Raw genomic sequence first — 20,313 nt, forward strand, 5'->3', positions numbered from 1 at the left:
TGTCTGCTCATGTCTTCCGCCCATTTCTTGATTGGATCATTTGTTCTTTGGGTGTTGAGTTTAATAAGTTCTTTATAGTTTTTGGATACTAGCCCTTTATCTGATATGTCATTTGCAAATATCTTCTCGCATTCTGTCAGTTGTCTTTTGGTTTTGTTGACTGTTTCTTTTGCTATGCAAAAGCTTTTTATCTTGATGAAGTCCCAATAGTTCATCTTTGCCCTTGCTTCCCTTGCCTTTGGCAATGTTTCTAGGAAGAAGTTACTGTGGCTGAGGTCGAAGAGGTTGCTGCCTGTGTTCTCCTTTAGGATTCTGATGGACTCCTGTCTCACATTTAGATCTTTTAACTATTTTGAGTCTATTTTTGTGTGTGGTGTAAGGAAATGGTCCAGTTTCATTCTTCTGCATGTGGCTGTCCAATTTTCCCAACACCATTTGTTGAACTGGCACAAAAACAGACACATAGATCAATGGAACAGAATAGAGAGCCCAGAAATGGACCCTCAACTCTATGGTCAACTAATCTTTGACAAAGCAGGAAAGAATGTCCAATGGATGAGCCTCTCTTTATGTATCTGTTGGCCATCTGTATGTCGCTTTTGAAGAAATATCTGTTCATGTCTTCTGCCCATTTTTTAACTGGATAATTTGTTTTGGGGTATTGAGTTTTATAAGTTCTTTATATATTTTAGACACTAACCCTTTACTGGCTTTGTCATTTTGCAAATATCCTCTCCCATTCAGTGGGTTGTCTTTTAGTTTTGTTGGTTGTTTCCTTTGCTGTGCAGAACTTTTTATTTGGTTGCAGTCCCAATAGTTCATTTTTGCTTTTGTTTTCTTTGCCTCAGGAGACCTATCTAGAAAAGATTATAATAGCCAATGTCAGAGAAATTACTGCCTATTTTCTCTTCTATGAGTTTTATGATTTCAGGTCTCCCATTTAGGTCTTTAATCCATATTGACTTTATTTCTGTGTAGGTTATAAAACAGTGGTCCAGTTTTATTCTTTTGCATTTAGCTGTCCAGTTTTCCCAGCACCATTTGTTGAAGAGACTTTCTTTTTCCCATTGCATGTTCTTGCCTCCTTTGTTGAAGATTGGCCATATAATTGTGACCATATAATTGTCTATGCCCCCATGTTCATAATGGCATTATTTACATAGCCAAGACGTGGAAACAACCTGAGTCCATCAGCTGATGAATGGATAAAGTTTTGATGTCATAAGTATATATAGCATTATGATAAGTGAAATAAATCAAAGGAATACTGTATGATTGCTTTTATATGTAGAATCTAAAAACAAATAGAAACCCCAAAACAAAACAAACTCATAGAAAAAGAGATCAGACATGTGCTTACCAGAGATGAAGAGTGAGGGAGGGGGAATTTGAGGAGGGTGATAAAAGGTACAAATTTCCAGTTATAAGATAAGTAAGTATTGGGCGCCTGGGTGGCTCAGTTGGTTAAGCGACTGCCTTCGGCTCAGGTCATGATCCTGGAGTCCCAGGATCGAGTCCCTCATCGGGCTCCCTGCTCGGCAGGGAGTCTGCTTCTCCCTCTGACCCTCCCCCCTCTCGTGTGCTCGCTCTCATTCTCTCTCTCAAATAAATAAATAAAATCTTTAAAAAAAAAATAAGTAAGTATTAGGGATATGATATACAACATGATAGCTATCACTGCTGTATGATTTTTAGGAAAGTTGTTAAGAGTAGATTCTAAGACTTCTCATCACAAGGAGAAATTTTTCTTCTTTATATTGTATCTATATGAGAATATATATGTTAGCTGAATTTGTTACAATGATTTCATAACATACAAATCTAATCATCATTAAACTTACAAGGTGATGTATGTCAATTATTTCTCAATAAAACTAGAAAAATTTTAAAGGTTCAAAAAAGGCTATATACTGTATCCTTCAATTATATGGCACTCTTAAAAAAGGCTAAACTAGGGACTGAGAACTCATCAGTGGTCTTCAGAAATTGGGGCAGGATGAAAGAATTTTGGGGAATAATGAAACTGTTCTGTATCATGATTGTATTATGGCTACCGAATTCTATGTAGTTGAGTCACAAACCATAGAACTATACACCACAAAGTGGAATTTTATTGTATATAAATTTTGAAATTTGAAACACTAAAAAATAATATAAAAAGTATTTTCTATGGAGTAGGAAAAAATGGCACTGGGCATCATTCCCTCCTGAAAAAAAAATGAAGGAAAGATAATTGTAAAAATTTAAGGTGAATATTAAGAAATGTAAATCCTAATCTTTGAGTTAATGTGATCCAGTGTGACCTTAAATAAATGGCTTCCATTGTCAAAAATAAATGGTGAAATTTAAGAAGTTTTTCAAACAAAATCTCAGTGAATTCACTGCTCCCAGACCTACCCTATAAAGAATTTGACTTCTTTAGGCTGAAGGTTAATGAGCCCGGGTGGAAGTACAAAACTGGAGGAAGAACTGAAGAGCCCTGGAAAGAGTAAATATATAGGAAAATACAAAAGAATAATGGCTATTTAAAGCAAAAATAACAGCAATGTAGTATGGAGCTTATAACATGTTAAAATGGAAGTCATAACACAAAGTGTTGAAGGACTACATGGAATTAAACTGTTTAAGGTTTTTGGAATGTTTGGGAAGAAGTAAAGGAACTCGTGGTAGACTAAAGTAATGGACTTATAATCACAACAGAAAAAGATAAAAGATCTAATGAGAAAGTTAAGTGATAAAATGGAGTAAAATAAAATTTCATGATTATCTGCATAGACAATAAACATCTGAAATGGTGCTCAGTATCATCATTCCTCAGGGAGATTATCAAATCCAAAAAGAGTTAGTAATATATACTTACCTGTTAGAATCACCTATAGTTATGAAATAAACCACCCCAAAACGTAGTGACCTGAACAATAACAATAATATTTTTCCCAATTCTTCATCTGGACTAGACTCCATTGGGCAATTCTGCTCCATGTTGCTTTTACTGGAATTGGAACTTCCAGTGTGGCGTCTTCACTCACAGGTCTGGCACTTCAGTGGAGATGGCTGAAAGAGCCAGAACCCAGCTGAGCAGTCCATGCTAATGTTCCCACCTCCCTTCTACCTCTCCGTGCAGTCTCTCTAGCAGCCTAGCCAGACATCTTTATATGTGGATCAGGTCTCTCAGAGTGAGTGTCCCAAAAGAACAGGCCCCAGTGTGCAAGTGTTTATCAAACTTTAGCTTATGTCATACTTGCTAATATCCCATTGGTGGAAGTGAATCACATGGCCAGGTCATGCTACATTTGTATGAAGTTTAAGGACAAGCATAATTAATTCATGTTTATAGAAGTCAGGCTAGAGGTCACTTCTGGGTTGCATATTGAATGGAAGAAGGCAAGAAGGAACTTCCTGCAGTGTGACAACTTCCTATATCCTCAGTTAGATAGTGGTTACATGGGCATAAATACATGTAACTTTTCATTAGCTGCAAATTTAAGATTAGTGTAGTTTGTGCACATTACTATTTGAATGTATACCTCAATAAAAATTTAAAGATTAAAAAAAAATCATTTCTACTACTCACTGGCTGTGTGATCTTAGCAATTTTTTAGAAGTTTGAACTTACCTTTCTCACATAAAAAGGGAAGATAAAAGGATCTGCCATGGTCGTTGTGATGTTAAATCAAATGGTATTTATGAAGTGCCTGACAGACAGTAGGCATTCAGATAATATTGGGTCACCTCTCGGCACATCTGAGCCTTTCCCAAGGGAAGACTTTCTGTTTTCAGAATTTAACTTCAGCTAACTTTCCACGCTTGAGTCATGCATTAGCTTGTGACAAGTTATTTTCTTGAACAACTTTTCCTCTCGGCAATCACCACCTGTGATGAAAACACAGAACAGGAAGCTACATCCCAGCAGCTAAGAATAATAGCAAGCAATCTTTTGAACTATTTGGCTTGAGGAAAGGATAAAAAGTTATTGAGTCATGAGAATGGTTCACCACATCACGATGTATTTCCCACTGTTTTCTCAGGAGTCCTGTGAGATATTCCCAGGAAACTTGCTGAATGGTAGGCAATTGATGTGAGCTCTTGCAACCGTTCTCTTGCTGAAAGTAATATAGTGGTCTCATTTTGGCAATGTAAGATTGCATAATGTCTCATTTTCTTCTCATATGTCACTAATGGCTCAGCATAGCTCTCAGAATGCCTGCCTGAAAGGAACTCTTGCAATTCTAAGCATTGAGCAGCACATCTTTTTTTTTTTTTCCCCCTGTACATTTTAATCAACAAAAAGCACACTCGTAAATACAGTGTGTCACATCTTAATGCTTGCAGGTCCTGAAATTTGCGATCTCACTTCATTCACTTCCTTTTATGCCTTTATGGAAAGAAATGTTCAGGTTCCTCTTCAGTTGAATTCCTAAGCTTCCAGAAGGTCTACAAACCTAAGTAGGAATTCTTATGACTTTTGGATGCAACTTGGCAGGGGACGGGCAGGAATGCAACATGTCCCTGCCATCCAGTTCAGTATAATATTCTATTTGATTCTTCCTTTGTCTCTTTATGTAATTTCTGGGAAAAGTTCACATTATAAGCAAATATATAGAAACATGTTCTTTAACTATAGAGCTCTTCTGAGTAAAATGTTTTGGAAATCAGAATTCAGAAAAGATTTGTAGTTAAGGAATATGTTCCCATATGTTGTTTACAATGAGGACAATTCTAGTTCCCATGAAATAATGTGGACTTAGAATTAAAAACTTGGGTTTGACTTTACCTCCACTCCATAACACTGTGCAAGTGTGGACAAGTTACCTAAATTCTCTGCATCTGAAAATGTGGACTATTAATACCTGCCCCTCAAGATTGCTGTAAAGTATTTATAAAATCATGCAGTTCATGAAAGAAGCACCGTTAAACTAGTTTTCTTAAAAAAAAAAAAAGAAGAAGAAGAAGGTAGCGGGAGGGGAAGAATGAAGCGGGGGAAATCGGAGGGGTAGACGAACCATGAGAGACGATAGACTCTGAAAAACAAACTGAGGGTTCTAGAGGGGAGGGGGGTGGGAAGATGGGTTAGCCTGGTGGTGGGTATTGAGGAGGGCACATTCTGCATGGAGCACTGGGTGTTGTGCACAAACAATGAATCATGGAACACTTCATCTAAAACTAATGATGTAATGTATGGGGATTAACATAAGAATAAAATTAAAAAAAAAAAGTGGCTTCCTAAACTAGTTTTCTTAGTAAATGCTTCATTAATGGCAGATTTATGCGGTGCATTTTCACTCAAAAGGTTCCTCAAAGCACAGGGGGTCCACCCTGAAAGCAGATAAGGACAGGGGTTGAAATGATAATACCTTAACCTCATCCACACAAACCAGTCCAGACATGTCTTCAGTTCATGCTAACATTTCCACCTCCCTTCTGTGTTTTGGGCTTGATCCAGTGCTCTCCCCCTGGAAGGGTTCTTCACAACAAATGCATGATAAGCCTTTCAATGTTAAACAATTGTTGAATAACAACTGTTATGTTAAATAACAAAACCATTAATTGCCTCAAGGAATTAGCTGATCCTTGCTTGTTTCTGAGAAAATCAATACTTTCTTGCCAGGTTTCTGAAGTGAGGGAACTTAGGTTTCCAGAGCATTGAAGATTTTAAGGGCTGTTTTGTTTTGTTTTGTTTTGTTTTTCTTTTTTATTCTTCTGCCTTTGTATCCCTATGTCTCAAAAAGAAATTCTGCAGATTAGAGATATCAGCCCAGAGCAAGAATGGCTTGTACATTATGTTGAAATAAATTTCTAATTTATTTTACACAAAGACTTAGCTACAAGTTTTTTAATAGTTTGAATTCCTTTTGTAGCACTTAATCTACTGATTTGATGCTGGAAATGATATAAAAACTTAACTTTTTTGAAACTTGTTTGAATTGAAAGCATACTGGAGCATTTATAGACTCTGTCAACTTGCTTTTTTAGAATGTCCACGAGTAGAATGATTTCACAGTCAACACAATTGCTTAGCTCTCTCCCTGGGGCGGGGTGGGGAGTGTGGAGGGGGTTGTGAGCCAAGTGGGTAGTTGAGAACATAGAAGTAGACTTTGTGGTGTGATTTCAGGGAGTGAGAATCACTAAGGCATCCCCTCCATAACCTTCATGATGCCTGACATTCTATAATTAAAACCCAATTCATTTACTTAAGACCTTGTTTCTTGATGAATAAATAAATCCCCCCTACCCCACCCATGGACACCTCAGTTCCATCCCGGAGCCCTGGCAAGCAAGGGCTCCCTCACAGGTGAATACTGAGTGTCATGGAGTGCATTCCAGGGTGCAGCTCCCTGTACCACTTGGAACCCACAGTCAGCATTTCTCTGGAAGAAGGAATAATCTACATTCTCTCAGCCTGGCTCCTGAGCATCTTAGGTTTTGGGGTTTTTCCGTTTTGTTTTGTTCTGTTTTTGCTGTCTACACAGACTCACTTTATTTTTTCCTTTTTTTAAAATTTAAATTCAATTAATTAACATATAATCTGTTATTAGTTTCAGAGGTAGAGTTCAGTGATTCATCAGTTGTGTATAACACCCAGTGCTCATTGTGTTATGTGCCTTCCTTAATGCCCATCACCCTGTTACCCCATCCTTCCATCCCCCTCCCCTCCAGCAACCCTCACAGTTTGTTTTCTATGGTTAAGAGTTTCTTATGATTTGTCTTCCTCTTTGATTATGTCTTGTTTTGTTTTTCCCTCCTTTCCTCCATGTTCCTCTGTTTTGTTTCTTCAAGTCCACATATGAGTGAGATCATATATAGTTGTCTTTCTCTGGATGACTTATTTCGCTTAGCATAATACCCTCTAGTTCCATCCATGTCTTTGCCAATGGCAAGATTTCATATTTTGGTGGCTGAGTAGTATTCCATTGTATGTATGTGTGTGTGTATACGTACGTACACACACACACCATCTTTATCCCTTCCTCTGTCGATGGGCATCTGGGCCCTTTCCATAGTTAGGCTATTGTGGACATTGCTGCTATAAACATCGGGGTGCACGTGCCCCTTTGGATCACTATATTTGTACACAGTACAATATACCTACTAGTGCAGTTGGTGGGTTGTATGGTAGCTCTATTTTTAACTTTTGAGGAACCTCCATGCTGTTTTCCAGAGTGGCTGTGTCAGCTTGCATTCCCACCAACAGTGTAAAAGCGTTCATTCTAAGCAGGAATTCCAAACACGATCCAGTAGCTCTCTCTCTAGGCCTGGAAGGAGTTGTCTTGTTATATACTGGCCATGTTCTTCCCTTTTGTGACTTGGTTAGGAGCATGAACCCATTTAAACCTGCTCTCCAAGCCTTTGTCCAAGGAGTGGCCCCATCTTCAGTTACTGTTTTCCCCCCTGTTATAAAACTACCTTCATAAAGAAGGGGACTTGCTGGCATAGCACATATAGTGGACTCTGCACGGTCCAAGTGTCCGCAAAACCTCTGACTCTCCTAAGTCAGATTCTCATTACTCCTGAGTGTTGACAAGGAAGCAAACTATTCCATCCATGGTCCTGCCTGTTTTCTTTAGTGGTCTCTCTACTTCCCTGAGGTTTTAATTACCTGTGGTAGTTTCCCTGGGGTTCTCCACTGAACTCCTGTTTCCTCTTGTTTTGCCCTTTCTCCTACACAGCAGGTTCTCCTCTGATCAGTACAACTCGCTCTTCTCCAGCAAACTGCAGTATTAAGGGTGCAATTACCACCTTTAATGTAAATGAAGATCTGAAAGCAGATTTGCCATTATCTAATTGTTACCCTATTATGACTAAGGGCTGACCTAGCCCAGGGCTACGGTTCCAGGGGCTGGAACTGCAGTGGGAATTGTAACCTGAGGCAAAGGCTGAAGAGTGGACTTGTTAAATAAAAACAAACAAACAGAAACAAAAATCAACGGGATTCTAGAAGTGGGATCCTGAGGGTCTGGAGAAGTGCTGGCCAGTAGGACTTTCTAAGATGATGGAAATGTTCTATAAGGTTCTGTATTGTCCACTACTGTAGTCACCAGCCACATGTGGCTCCTGAGCCCTTGTGATGTGACTAGTGTAACTGAAGAACTGTATTTGTAATTTATTTATGTTTAATTTTAATTTAAGTAGCCACATGTGGGTAGTGGTACCAATTGTAAAGCTTATCTCTAGAGGAAGGTATAATAACTTCCAAAGAGGTCAGAGGGAGGACTGAAGCCAGATACAGATTCTGGAGTGGGGAGCCAAGAGCAGATGATACTCAAAGACAAAGGGGGCAGGAGTAAAGAGAAAAAGGGGCATGGGAGGGGATCATTACAAGTATTTTTCTACAAAACTGGCCTTTTTACTTTTGTGCCCCAACATTTCCTCCTCATCAGTCAGCTTTCTCTGAAAAATCATCTAAAGTTCACATACCATGATGATCAACATTTTAGCTTTCACTTTTGCAAATCAACTATTTAGCTTTGATTTCAATTACTATTATTTGTTCATAGTTCACAAGTGTTTCTCTTTAATATTGAATGTTTCCAAAGGAATCTATAAGGGCCTATTATTGAAAAATGCTTCTCACCCTTATTTAGAGATTTTAGGGCACTCATTTTAGACAGATCACCTAGGAATAGATCTGATAAAATGAGCCCAGACATAGGATCAAATAGGATGTCAAACAAAAGCAGGCCTGGAAGCCACAGCAGCTTATGCTTCCAAGATATAGAAGCTTCTAGGAGAGTAACAGCCTTTATCACTCTGTACGTTTAAATAAAACAGAATCTACTCTAAAATTAATAAGCAGAAAAGGAATTTATTATTTGTTCATTTAACAAGTATTTCACATGCCCAGCACTGTTCTCAGGGCTGGAGAGAGAGGAAGTACAAAACAGACGTATCCCCTGCCCTCAGGGAGGGAGACAACAGGTAATTAACAAATAGCAAATCTATAATGAATATATAAATAAAATATGTTAGGTATTGATACATTTAATAAGAATGAAGCAGGATTTTAAAAAAAAAGTGCTAGGTTGTAGGGAGAGTATTGTATTTTATTTGGGGGTATTCAGAGAAAACATCGTGATAAGACAATATTTGATCACAGACTAGAGGGAAGTGAGGGCAGTAGCCATGTGCACATTGGAGGAAGACCCTTAGAGACCAAGGAAGCAGTAAGTAAGTGCAGAGACCTGAGATGAGAGCACTCATGTCATATTCAAGGAATAGTGTGGAATGTTAGAAGAGAGAAGCTGGGGAAGGGGAGACCAGTTAGAAGCCCTATTACAGTGGCTCACTGCTGAGAGGACAGCAAGGGCACGGACCAGGACAGTAGGGGTGAGGAGTGGGGCAGACTGAAAGAGGCTATGGTGATGCTTGGATTCAGGGAAAGAGAAAGATGAGTTAGGGCTTTGTATTCGTGATTAATCTACAGAAGGACTGGGGGTCATAATAGATAAATCACAGCATGAAAGAAAAGCACAAATTTAGGGAATATCAAGATAAATTAATAAGTTTTTTTGCCTAACTTGAGTTTGTGCTACTGGAAGGATTTGGGTAGAGGTATTCAGTACATAGGGAAAATGTGTACCTGAAATCAAGGAGAGAAGTGGTGCTAAAGATACTGATGTGAGAGTATTGGTAGCTGATACCATGGATATGGATGGGTTGACTTAAGGAAAATGTATAGTGGGATTAAGAAAAGGCAGCAAGGACAGAAATCTAGAGCACACAGCATTTTGAGAGGGTCAGACAGACAACAGTTTTGTGACTGGGTAGGGAAGTGACCCAGTTTGTGTAGATCTTCTTTGCTCCCAATTATTCATTTCCTCCTCACCCTTATCACGCCCCCCACCAACTGACTACAGTGGGTAAAGTATGCTCCTTTGCTTAAGCCAATGGATTGTTAGCAGGCATACCAAATACCACATCTGAGCAAAGCTTTAATTAATTGTGCATGGAATGGCTGTTTATTTTGTTTCTGTCCTCCACTATGAGAACAACTCGGACCAGATGGTAGCTAATCATCATGTGTCCTACTCTGCAACCCTTATGTACTGTGAACAAGAAATAAATATGTTTTATAAGCCATTGATTTTGGCAGTTGGCTGTTGGTGCAGCCAAAGCTGACCAAAACTGTGAAATTAAGTGAGTTGTTATGGGAAGAGAGATAGTAAGATAGCATGAAAAAAGGTGGGGGGTGTCCCATAACAGATGTCACAGAGCATGGGAATTGGAAGAAGGTATTGTATATGGTATGGTCCAAATGAGTACTATAAGGTACTTGACATGTATCCAGGATCAGGGCTTACCTTGGCTAGATAATGAAGTTTATTTCAGACACCCCTCCTCTTGGTTATCCAGTCCCTCCCTGTTATTTTCTTGTCCTTCTGTCTCCTGGTAGCCCTCAGAAACAGAATGTTTTTCTTTACATAGCTGTCCTTTGTATTAGGGTCTCCTGGGGGTCCAAGAGACTTTGAGCCTAAAGGATGTTCAGATTCTATGAAAGACAGTGGATGGATACTGGTGCCTACCCAGAAAGATGTTCTGCTCTTGGTAGAAGTTCTTATTACTTATTATTCCTTATTCTTTCGGGTTAATGGGGTCTTTTTTTCATATCTAAGATAGTACAAAATCTGAAGGGTCAACTAAGCTGTACACATTTTGTCTAACCACTTCTAATGAAATGAGTGCTCAAATTCTTTAATCGGGGCATGCTAACATGGTCAGTGCCTTGTAACTATCTGCAGAGGACAGCGATTGTAAACTTAAGCTTTGGGGTTATATTTGGGCTCAGCAAATATCTAGATTTGTGAATGTGGATGTGTTATTTGACTCTCTGTACTTTACTTTTTTTTTAAATGGTGAAAAAGAATAATATCTTTTGCATAGTGCTTGATAGTGGTTAAATCAGAAATTGCTTACAAAGCATTTAGCACAGTGGTTGATAGGTGGTTAGCTCTCAATAAATGTTAGCTGTTATTATATTGATAATGCTGTTATTATTACTGCTCTGTTTCTTAAATTTACTTCTTCATATATGTAGTAGAAGTCCTGATTTATCTCTAAACTGGGATTTAACTGTGTTTGGATAGGACCTAGCAGGGCTGCTGCTCCCAGGGGTTAATTTGAATGAGGATTTTTAGGTGAAAGGAGAATGAGAATATATTCCTGATGACAAATATGTAAAGGAAGATCTATTGGCATCTTCTTCCTGAGAGTGGTTCTTCATCATGGCCCTGCCTGGCCAAGCCCAGCTGAGTCAATTCCAAGAACTGAGGACTGACATCTATAGAGAAGTAGCTATACTCTAAATCAACGTAGTTTCTCATGAGGCATTGTTCTTACAGGGGATTCTTCTGGATATGAGAGTGCAGCAACGGTGTTCACTCAAGAATCTGCCCCCTGTAGTAGGAGAGTCTTTCTTCACTCTTCTATCTGGAACAGCAGCTCCAACCTAGAGAACGTTCTGCTAGTGATTCCACATTGACACCTCAAGGCACTCAGGCAGCTTGTAAAGACAGAATCCTTGCCAGGAATGCCAGCCTCCTCGGTGAGACTGTGACTGCAGAGGTAAGTCTTGCTTCATGTGGGTTCTCAGGCAATGAACACCAGTGATGAGGGGAATCAAGTAGAAGGGCATGAAAAGACTACTTGATAATTCCCACAAGAGTCCTCGGAGATAAATATGGGTAAGTCTTCTGAATTAACCACATTTTACTTCCTATCTGCTATAGCCTAAAACCATTTAGGGCTCAGGCTTGGAGCCATGTAGTTGAAAAGAGGGCTGATCTTAAAAACACAACTGTATTCCCTCTTGGTAGATTGGTTGAGTTCCCATTATCTCAAAATTTCCTTTACCTCATACGGTGTATGTGTGAAATTCCATGTAATGGTTACTTCTCTTTATTTCTGGTGTTAAAAATATATGTTTCCTAGGGGGAAAACCCATAAATTTTATTAGAAGTAGTTTTGAGTATGTGACAGTGATAAAAGATTTTCAAAAGGTGGCAAGTACGAGGAGTATGAATATACATATTTGGTTTATGAAGTAGGTTGGAGAGTGGCTGATAGTGGGCATGGGAAGATGGGAAAGTCACAGAACAAAAGTTGAAGACAAATTCTGTGAACTTCACAGCTCTGTTCAGACTCTGCATTAACTCTCAGTTTAATGGAGTAGGAATATTCATTACAGTGCATAATCACTGGAGACTTTTTTATTCAAATGTTAGGCATGCCTAAAGATTGTGTGTGTGTGTGTGTGTGTGTGTGTGTGTTAAGTAATACAAGTAGTTGCTGTAACAAGTAAACCTTAAAGTTAAAATTGTTCAGTATAGAGTGGAAGGTAGGGATGCTGGGCTAGATTAGCTTGTGAATTGGAAGGTCACTCTTTGTGGTGGATATGGAGATGAACCATCCAGAACCAGCAAAGAAGGATGTATTGCTCCAGCTGTTGGATGTGCTTTCAGATGTTATCATCTTTATGGACAGCCTCAGCTTGAGAGAGCTGCCTGACCCAGGGCCACTTTCTGGAGTAGCCCACATCCAGAAAATGACTGAAGTAGATACACTAGTCATTTCAGCTCAACATGAGCTGACTTTCTTGGGCTGTTTAACTCCTGAGGTCCCACAGGGTTAGCTATGGCTGTCATCAGGCCTGCTTCATAGCTCGACTCCTCCCCCTACCAACTCCTGCTGTCCCCCTCCCTTCCACAGGTATTGGTCCCTAGTCCCAACCTAATATACATGTAGCTCAGAGTCTGCTTGTTATGGATTCCCTCCTGGGAAACTCTGAGAACTGGCTTGCAGCCTGCAGAGAAGGCAAAGGAGGTCACCCACAAAAGGTTTGATTTGAAAGGGGCATGCACATGTCCCTTCCACTCACAACATGAGCTAAACTCAGTCACCTAGTCAAGTCCTTCAGCTCCTCATTCTATGAAGAATTAGAGATACCCAGAAATGTTGGATGTCTTACCCAAGATGATATAACTCATTCTGTAATTCAGATCATTGGATTCCCTGTCCTTCTGAGGAAATAGAATGGTTTTATTTTTCCCTTTAGATGAGAACTATGTCACTGTCCATCTCTTTTGTCTTTGTTTCAGAAAGTTCAGAAACAACTTCAGAAATAAATTATAGCAAGTGTGTAATCCCTTACAGAATACATTTCTTTCTTTTGTTTTCCACGATGTCATGACCTGCTCTTCTAATTTATCTTTGCCCTGAACTGTTTTTTCCCTTTTTCATTTATATTTTATCATGTTATTGTGTTTCTGTTGCAAATCCCCTCAAATTCTTTCTTTAGAATGAGTCAGAGTGTATGTAAATAAGTGAATAAATAAATACATAGAAGCATAATTCAGTGTTCTTTATACCAGAGCATCCTATTACAAACCCTTCCATTACAGTTGGGCATCATTATAGGAACATTTCCATCTCATTATAAAATGAATTGACTAAACATACAGAAGGTCTGCTTTGAATAAACATTATATGTGAGGCACCTGTTAAATAGCTACTGCCTATTAGAACTTCTCATTTCCAGACAGGAAATGGCAATGCAATTTATGATTTATGATTCATTTGTAAACTTTAAGAGTGAGTACCTGTCTGACAGATAAAGTTTAATCATGCTCTAAGGAACTTTCTTTTTTTGGCTTCTACTCCTGTCATGTGTTATAATCCTCCATTTTGTGGTTGACAATATTGGGATTGGATCGGTCATTGCTCATAGTTCCATAGCTAGGGAATGGCAGCATTGTCCTCCTGGGCTATTTTTTTCACTAAACTCTCTGTCTAATTTAGGAAAAAGCCTCAATATAGCATTTCAGTGCCATTGTAAAGAGGATGTGGTAGCCAGTGTCTATGCATTCCCATTCTAACTCCCTTTGATGTATTATCCATCATGAAGGTTTTTCTCTTGAATTACGAGCTCTGAATAATTGTTTGAAACAATTATGACTCTGGCTCCTTCTCTATTCTGTTCCCATAGTCCTGTGAACATTCTTCCCTCAAAATTCTGTCCCTCTTCGCCCTCTCTAGTGATACCCTCAAGGCCACACCCTGTGATCTTCTTCGTGGCTCACGCTTAAGGCAGGCAGTGGGTCTTGTCAAATTCAGCTCTCTAAATTAAAGTTTGGTGTGTGTGTATGTGTGTGTGTGTGTGTGTGTGTGCGCTGCCCAGTGATAAGAGCCCCAAAAGTGTCCCAGGAGGCCCTAAAAAAGGTGCAGGGCCTTCTGCAGCTAAACCCAAGCTTGAGGCTCAGAGATCCCATCCAAGGTGAACTGTTCCCTGAAAAGTCTTTGGTTTATAATGTTTCCTTCTCTTTCAGGGGCAGCATGTATTTCCCTGGAATTTGGTTATTAGGCATTTTAGTTGGTGCCTTTTTTTTTTTTTTAAGTCATTACACTTAAAACCATGTGTCTGGGAGACCACAAATTCCAGCTGGGCTCTGGAAGAGGTGACACGTTGACCTATATTATAGAATTCAGCCCTGGCCTCCACTGAGAAGTCATTTCTGTGCGGTGATTTATAGCTTTCTAAAAGTTACGTGCGTGATGTATCAGACCTACCTGCCTCTCAAAGATAGCTCACTTCTTCCTAGTGAGGCATATAGTCTTATCAACATGATAGCTATGGTTGTGGTTCCCTAAGTAATTTATTCCCATTGAAAAAAATATTGTTCCTTCATTCATTTCCTTATCATTCATGTATTCATTCAGTAAACATTATTTGAGGATCTACTAAGAGCCAAGTGATAGAACGTAACCTCCATGATGTCGGGGGCCTGGCCAGTTAGTTTATGGTTATCTCCCCAGTGCTTAATCCAGTGGCTGTCACTGAATAATTTTTTGTAAATTTAATATAGTAGTGGTTGTGGCAGAGACCACTAGTTGCCTACTCCAGCATCCCCACTTTCCTTCCTCCTTAGCTAACAGAACTCTGATTTTGAGTTAAGCACATTGTCACTTAACTTTTTTCGCAGCTCATTCTGGCCATGTTGTTTTGTTCAGGCCTGTGGCATTCAGAGTACCCGCTGTGTGATATTAAAGGGAACTGCTCAAAGGGGGTTGGTTCAGCTAGGAAGAGTTCAATTTATCCATCCCTTTATCTCCTCTTCTAGCTTGCAACATAGGTTTTTCCCACAGCTATGACTGAGGAGTAATTTACATGGAGGAAGGTGTGCACATCTTAATCATGTAGGTTAATGGAATTTTACATGTATATACATTTATGAAACCATTACCCAGATTAAAATATAAAATATTCCCAGGACCCTGGAAAGCTCCCTTATGACTGTCCTAGTCAATAAACTTCCCAGAGGTAACTACTATCACCATAGATTAGTTTTGCCTAATTTTGAATTTCATGTAAGTGGAATCACATAGTCAACAGACAGGGTCCCATCAGAAGATGGAAACCACATGGTAATTGTAACAGAAAATTTAATTTAATGAATTATTAATGATTAAAAGGTAGTCAACCACTAAAATTGGTAAAAGGATTCTCATAACAATATAAAATACAAAATACTAGTACAAAAATAGCAAATACAGATGGCAGCTACTACTTCTGGGCCTTAGAATGATCAGGGAAGATGGTAGGAATTTAAAGAAGGCTTCACCCTCACCCCTGAATTTTAGACCTGGTTGGAGAGGCTCTCGCAGGAACAGCCAGCCTGCTGGTGGCTAGGAACCTTGCTGGAAGTCATACTCTACCTGCTAGTGGAGAACACAGGCCTATGTGAGTCTTCGAGGGATGTCAGGGTGAGTGCTACCAGATCACCCACATGCCAATCTGCCAGCTACCATGCATACCCAAATCTGTTCTGGAACTAGGAGGGGAAGCTCCTTCTTTCTCCTATAGATTTGCAGTGTTCCTGCAAAAACATTTATTGATAAGACCAATACTGAATGAACTGACAAAAGGGAATATTTACAGGGTCAAGACCCAGTATCACAAGCCAGATTTGGAGCTGAGAGGCAATAAATTGACAACTGCCACATATAACATATGATCTTTTGTGTTTGTTTTCTTTCATTTGTAATTATATGCATACTGGATTTGATAGCTTAAGCTCTTGCAGCCATCCAAAACCATGATGCAGCCTTGGAAATGGAAGCCGTGCACTAGGATGGTGAGCAGAATGTTAAGAAGCCCGAGTCTCTGATGACAGCCATGAAGCTGCTATGCCAGCTGGGGACTTTTTTTTTTTTTTTTTAAGATTTTATTTATTTGAGAGAGAGAGAGAGAGCACACAAGTGGTGGGAAGGGACAGAGGAAGGGGAGAAGCAGACTCTCTGCTGTGCAGGCAGCCCTAGGACGCGAGGCTCCGTTACAGAACCCTGAGATCATGACCTGAGCTAAAGACAGACTTAACCGACTGAGCCACCCAGACGCCCCTGGCCAAGGACTTCTTAAACTTGGTTATTTTTTAATGTGAAAGAGAAATAATACTTTCCCTTATTTAAACCATGTGATATTTGTTCCCCTGTTATATGCACTGCCATTAAATGGTAACTAATACACCTGCTTCATACTGTTGACAATCACACTGAGACCATCATGTAAACAAAGCCATTACCAGAATGAGAAAGATAAATGAAAGAACTAAAATGGGTCATTCTCTTTGTGCCAAGGCCCCACCAGACTAGATACTTGGGATCCTGGGGATATTCAGATCATTCTATCATTTCATTTTGTGTTCAAGTGTTCTATCAGCCATCACAGATAAATTTGGAGTCTAGATTTTGTGACTTTTAGTTTAGTGCTTTATTATTTAATATGCCAAATGTCAGCTCTGATCACCTTGCCTCTGAAGAACTAAAAAAGGTTTCCTAAATATCCAGTTTTGCCTTTCCCTTTCTCTCCTTGAAGTCTAAAACCTTTCCTAAAATTTCTGTCAGTTTAACAGTTGGTGATGGAGAAGAACGAGAGTGGTTGTGTAATGTGTTTAAGTTCTTAAAATTATCCCTGGTTATGAACTGCTTCTTCAGTCCTTGGGTCAATTTTCTGTATTATTAGTTCATGTATTAATTTTCAAACTGTGTCAGCTCAGCTATGAAACTCACAACACTTATCAATTTGTACAAAAATACCCAGTCACACAAGTCAGTATTTATGTGTAATAGTCTTTTTTGAAGCATAACCAAACAGCTCAAGTAATCACTATTTTTTAAATTTTTTGTTTTATCAAGTCTTTTGAAAATATATTTAGATGGTTCTAAAAAAATATCCAAGTGGGGAATGATAAATCTGTTGGGTTGCTAGTCTTTATTGGTTGGTAGAAGCTCTTAATAAGTTAAATGAGCCCTTTGTGATAAGGTTGCAAATCTTTTTTCTCAGTTTGTCTTTTTTCTTTTGGCTTTTCTTATAGTGATTTTGCAATGAATATTTCTAATTTTTATAGTCACTCTTTTCAATCTTTTATATTCTTTTAAAGCTTCAGGATATTGTCTTTTAATTAGAAATGTCTTTCATGCTCCACGGTTATAAATAATTCTCTCAAGGTTTGTTTTTTTTCCCCCCTAGTAATTTTAGGGTTTCTTTCTTATATATACATTTAAATCATTGATTCATTTAGAATTTATTTTTGTATAAAGTGTTGTTGGTTCAAATCTAATTTCTATTTTTCTAGATGGCTATACAATTATCCCAATGCCATGTAATTCTTAATATTTTCCCCATTGATTTGAGATACCACTTCTATTATTTATTGAATTACATTCATTTGTTGTATTTGTATTAGTGGATTCTGTTTTGTTCATCAGTGTCTATTCTTGAACCTGCTTCATGTTGCTATAACTAATTTGCCCATGTTTTAATAACCAATAAAGCTAATTCTCTTCATTCCTCTTATTTTTCATAATGTTTCTGACTATTCTTGACCTGTTGATATTTTCACATGCTTTTATAATCACCTTATCTAGTGCAAGAACAAAATCCTGTGGGTATTTTTATTTGAATCATGTTAGAGCTACAGATTGACTTTGGAGAATTTAAACCCTTTTGATATCAAGTCTTCGTAAACCACATACTGTGCTTTTCCATTTTTCGTGACTTCTGTTGAACTTCAGGAATGTTTTATAGTTTTGTTTCCATAGATCTTATATATTTCTTGCTTTTCAGTTGATTCTCTTGAGTATCGCAGAGTATTTCATATTATCTCTAACTGCATCCTCTTTAAATTACCCAGCCCCAAGTATCAGCAGCATTGATGTTGAAAACCCTTGCACTATACTATATTGCTTTCCATCCATACCAGCCTTCTTTTTGTTCTTCAAATATACCCAACTTCCCCCTTCTTAGGACCTTGGCACTTGCTGTTTCCTCCCCCAGAAATATTTTGTTATCTCCAGATTTTTACCTGGCTTTCTCCTTCTTGTCATTCAGGTAGCAGCTTAAATACCTCTTTAGAAAGGCTTTCCTTGACCAACAGTTACTTTATAGAACTCATCGCTTCTGATAATTTAAAAATAGTTTGGATGGCAGTGACTTTTCTGTTGTGATTTACTAGTGAATCTCTAGTGCCTAGAAAAATTCAGGGTTCATTGAATTAATTTCTTAATAGCATTCTTTTCCTCAACCCCTCTATATTTTCCCCTGTTCTATCTCTGATACCACACTGCACTCCTGGCCATCAACTCCTAGGTTAAGGAAAATCTAACAAATTAGAAAGCCCCTCTAGCTCAAACGAGAGGAAGAAATGAGGCCTGGTGCACAAGGTCATGCTGGAGTACCTCCACTCTTGCTAGGTAAAGTCCAAATGTTTGACATGTCACACTGTCTGCAACAGGGAAGGGAGCCTGCCACAGCCTCTGTCCCAGAGTCAGCAAATTCGTTCATCTCTTCTAAACAACTACTTTGAAGAAAGATACAATTTATTGGCATATGTAGCTTGACTGTTCTGGGGCTTCACAAGCTCAAAGGAAGAGCGGCAGGATCTAGAGCCCCAGGGTCTAGAACACAGGGCCTCACACCACCAGACTTTTCCTCTCTTCCATGCAGCTTCCTGTCAGCTTGGCCCTGCTCAGCTTCATTCTGCACAAAGGCTTTTCCAGGTCAGTGGAAAGATACAGTCTGACTGCCTCTCTGTTGAAGTAACTGCGGCTTAAACAGAGCCTCCTTTTCCAAAGGTCTTGTTAAAGGAAAAGACCCTTAATGGCCCCTCATAGATCTTGTGTCCACCACTACCACATTCCCAGGAATGAATGGGGAACTCTGATTGGCCAGGCTCTGCTCATGTTCCTTTGGTGACCAGAGTGCCTATTTCCAAAGCTGCTGGGGTTGCGTTGGGAGAAATGCATGGACAGGTTAAAAAAAAAAAAAAAAGTAGCTACCAAAGTCCCCCACAAGTACTTACTTTAAAAGTCACTGGAATTGGAAAGTTTCCAATTTGTGTGTATATTATTTAAAAGATGATATATATAGGACCTGAAGTACATAAGAAAAGACATTCAATTAGATAATAATTGTTGCAGTTTGTGTTTTGATATGCTTGTAGTTATTTTAGCACTTTGTTGTTGTTGTTCCTGATATTTGAGAATTTGACCTAGATTTCAGTATTGTTTATCTTTACTCAAATTTTGTTACTGTTATTACAGTTCAAAATCGCACTTATTTTAGATTCATTGTATAATGATGGGTTTCTTTCTGTGCTCTCTATACTGTTGATCTAAGTTTTTTTGTGCCAGTGTCATACTGTTTTAATTACTACAGCTTTGTAGTATATCTCAAAATCTGGAATTGTGATACCTCCAGCTTTTTCTTTCTCAAGATTGTTTTGGCTATTTGGGGTCCTTTGTGGTTCCATACAAATTTTAGTATTATAATGTTCTAGTTCTGTGAAAAATGCCATTGGTATTTTGATAGGGATTCCATTGAATTTGTAGATTGCTTTGGGTAATATGGACATTTTAACAATATTAATTCTTCCAACCTATGCATGTATAAATTTGTCTAATCACTATGTTGTACACCTGAAACTTGTGTGTCAACTATGCTCAAAAACAAACAAACAAAAAATAAAACAAACCAATTGTTGAACCCATTCCTCTCCCAGAGGGATTAGTTTCTTAGTTTTGTATGGATGAAGTCTTATGACCTTATATCTCTCATCAGGGGCTATGAGACTGCCAGCCTGATGGTAACTTGTGGTGTGAGTTATGAAGAGGTGTGTTTATTGGTCTCAAAGCTCAAATCCCAACTTTGGAACCAAACCATAGAGGACAATTCACATGAAATTTCTAATATATAATTGAGAAAAGATGTGGCTGGATCTGGACTCCACAGGCTCTGGGTTCTCCTGAAGACTCCATCCATTATTC

At 38.7% G+C, this 20,313-nt stretch overlaps 1 long non-coding RNA gene across 1 annotated transcript in view; it reads right to left on the bottom strand.

Annotated features, from left to right (window-relative positions):
• Window positions 1-2,291: 2,291 nt before the first annotated feature.
• LOC118009428 overlaps window positions 2,292-20,313 on the bottom strand; it is a 572,526-nt gene continuing 554,504 nt past the window's right edge. The window contains exons 12-13 of the long non-coding RNA XR_004678925.1: window positions 3,617-3,873; window positions 2,292-3,054 (exon numbers count right to left, since the gene is read on the bottom strand). This is a non-coding gene — a long non-coding RNA (uncharacterized LOC118009428). The remainder of the gene's footprint in view (window positions 3,055-3,616; window positions 3,874-20,313) is intronic.

The sequence above is a fragment of the Mirounga leonina genome, unplaced genomic scaffold (genome assembly GCF_011800145.1).
Source record: "Mirounga leonina isolate KUSES-001 unplaced genomic scaffold, KU_Mleo_1.0 Mir_127, whole genome shotgun sequence".
NCBI classification, from domain to species: domain Eukaryota; kingdom Metazoa; phylum Chordata; class Mammalia; order Carnivora; family Phocidae; genus Mirounga; species Mirounga leonina.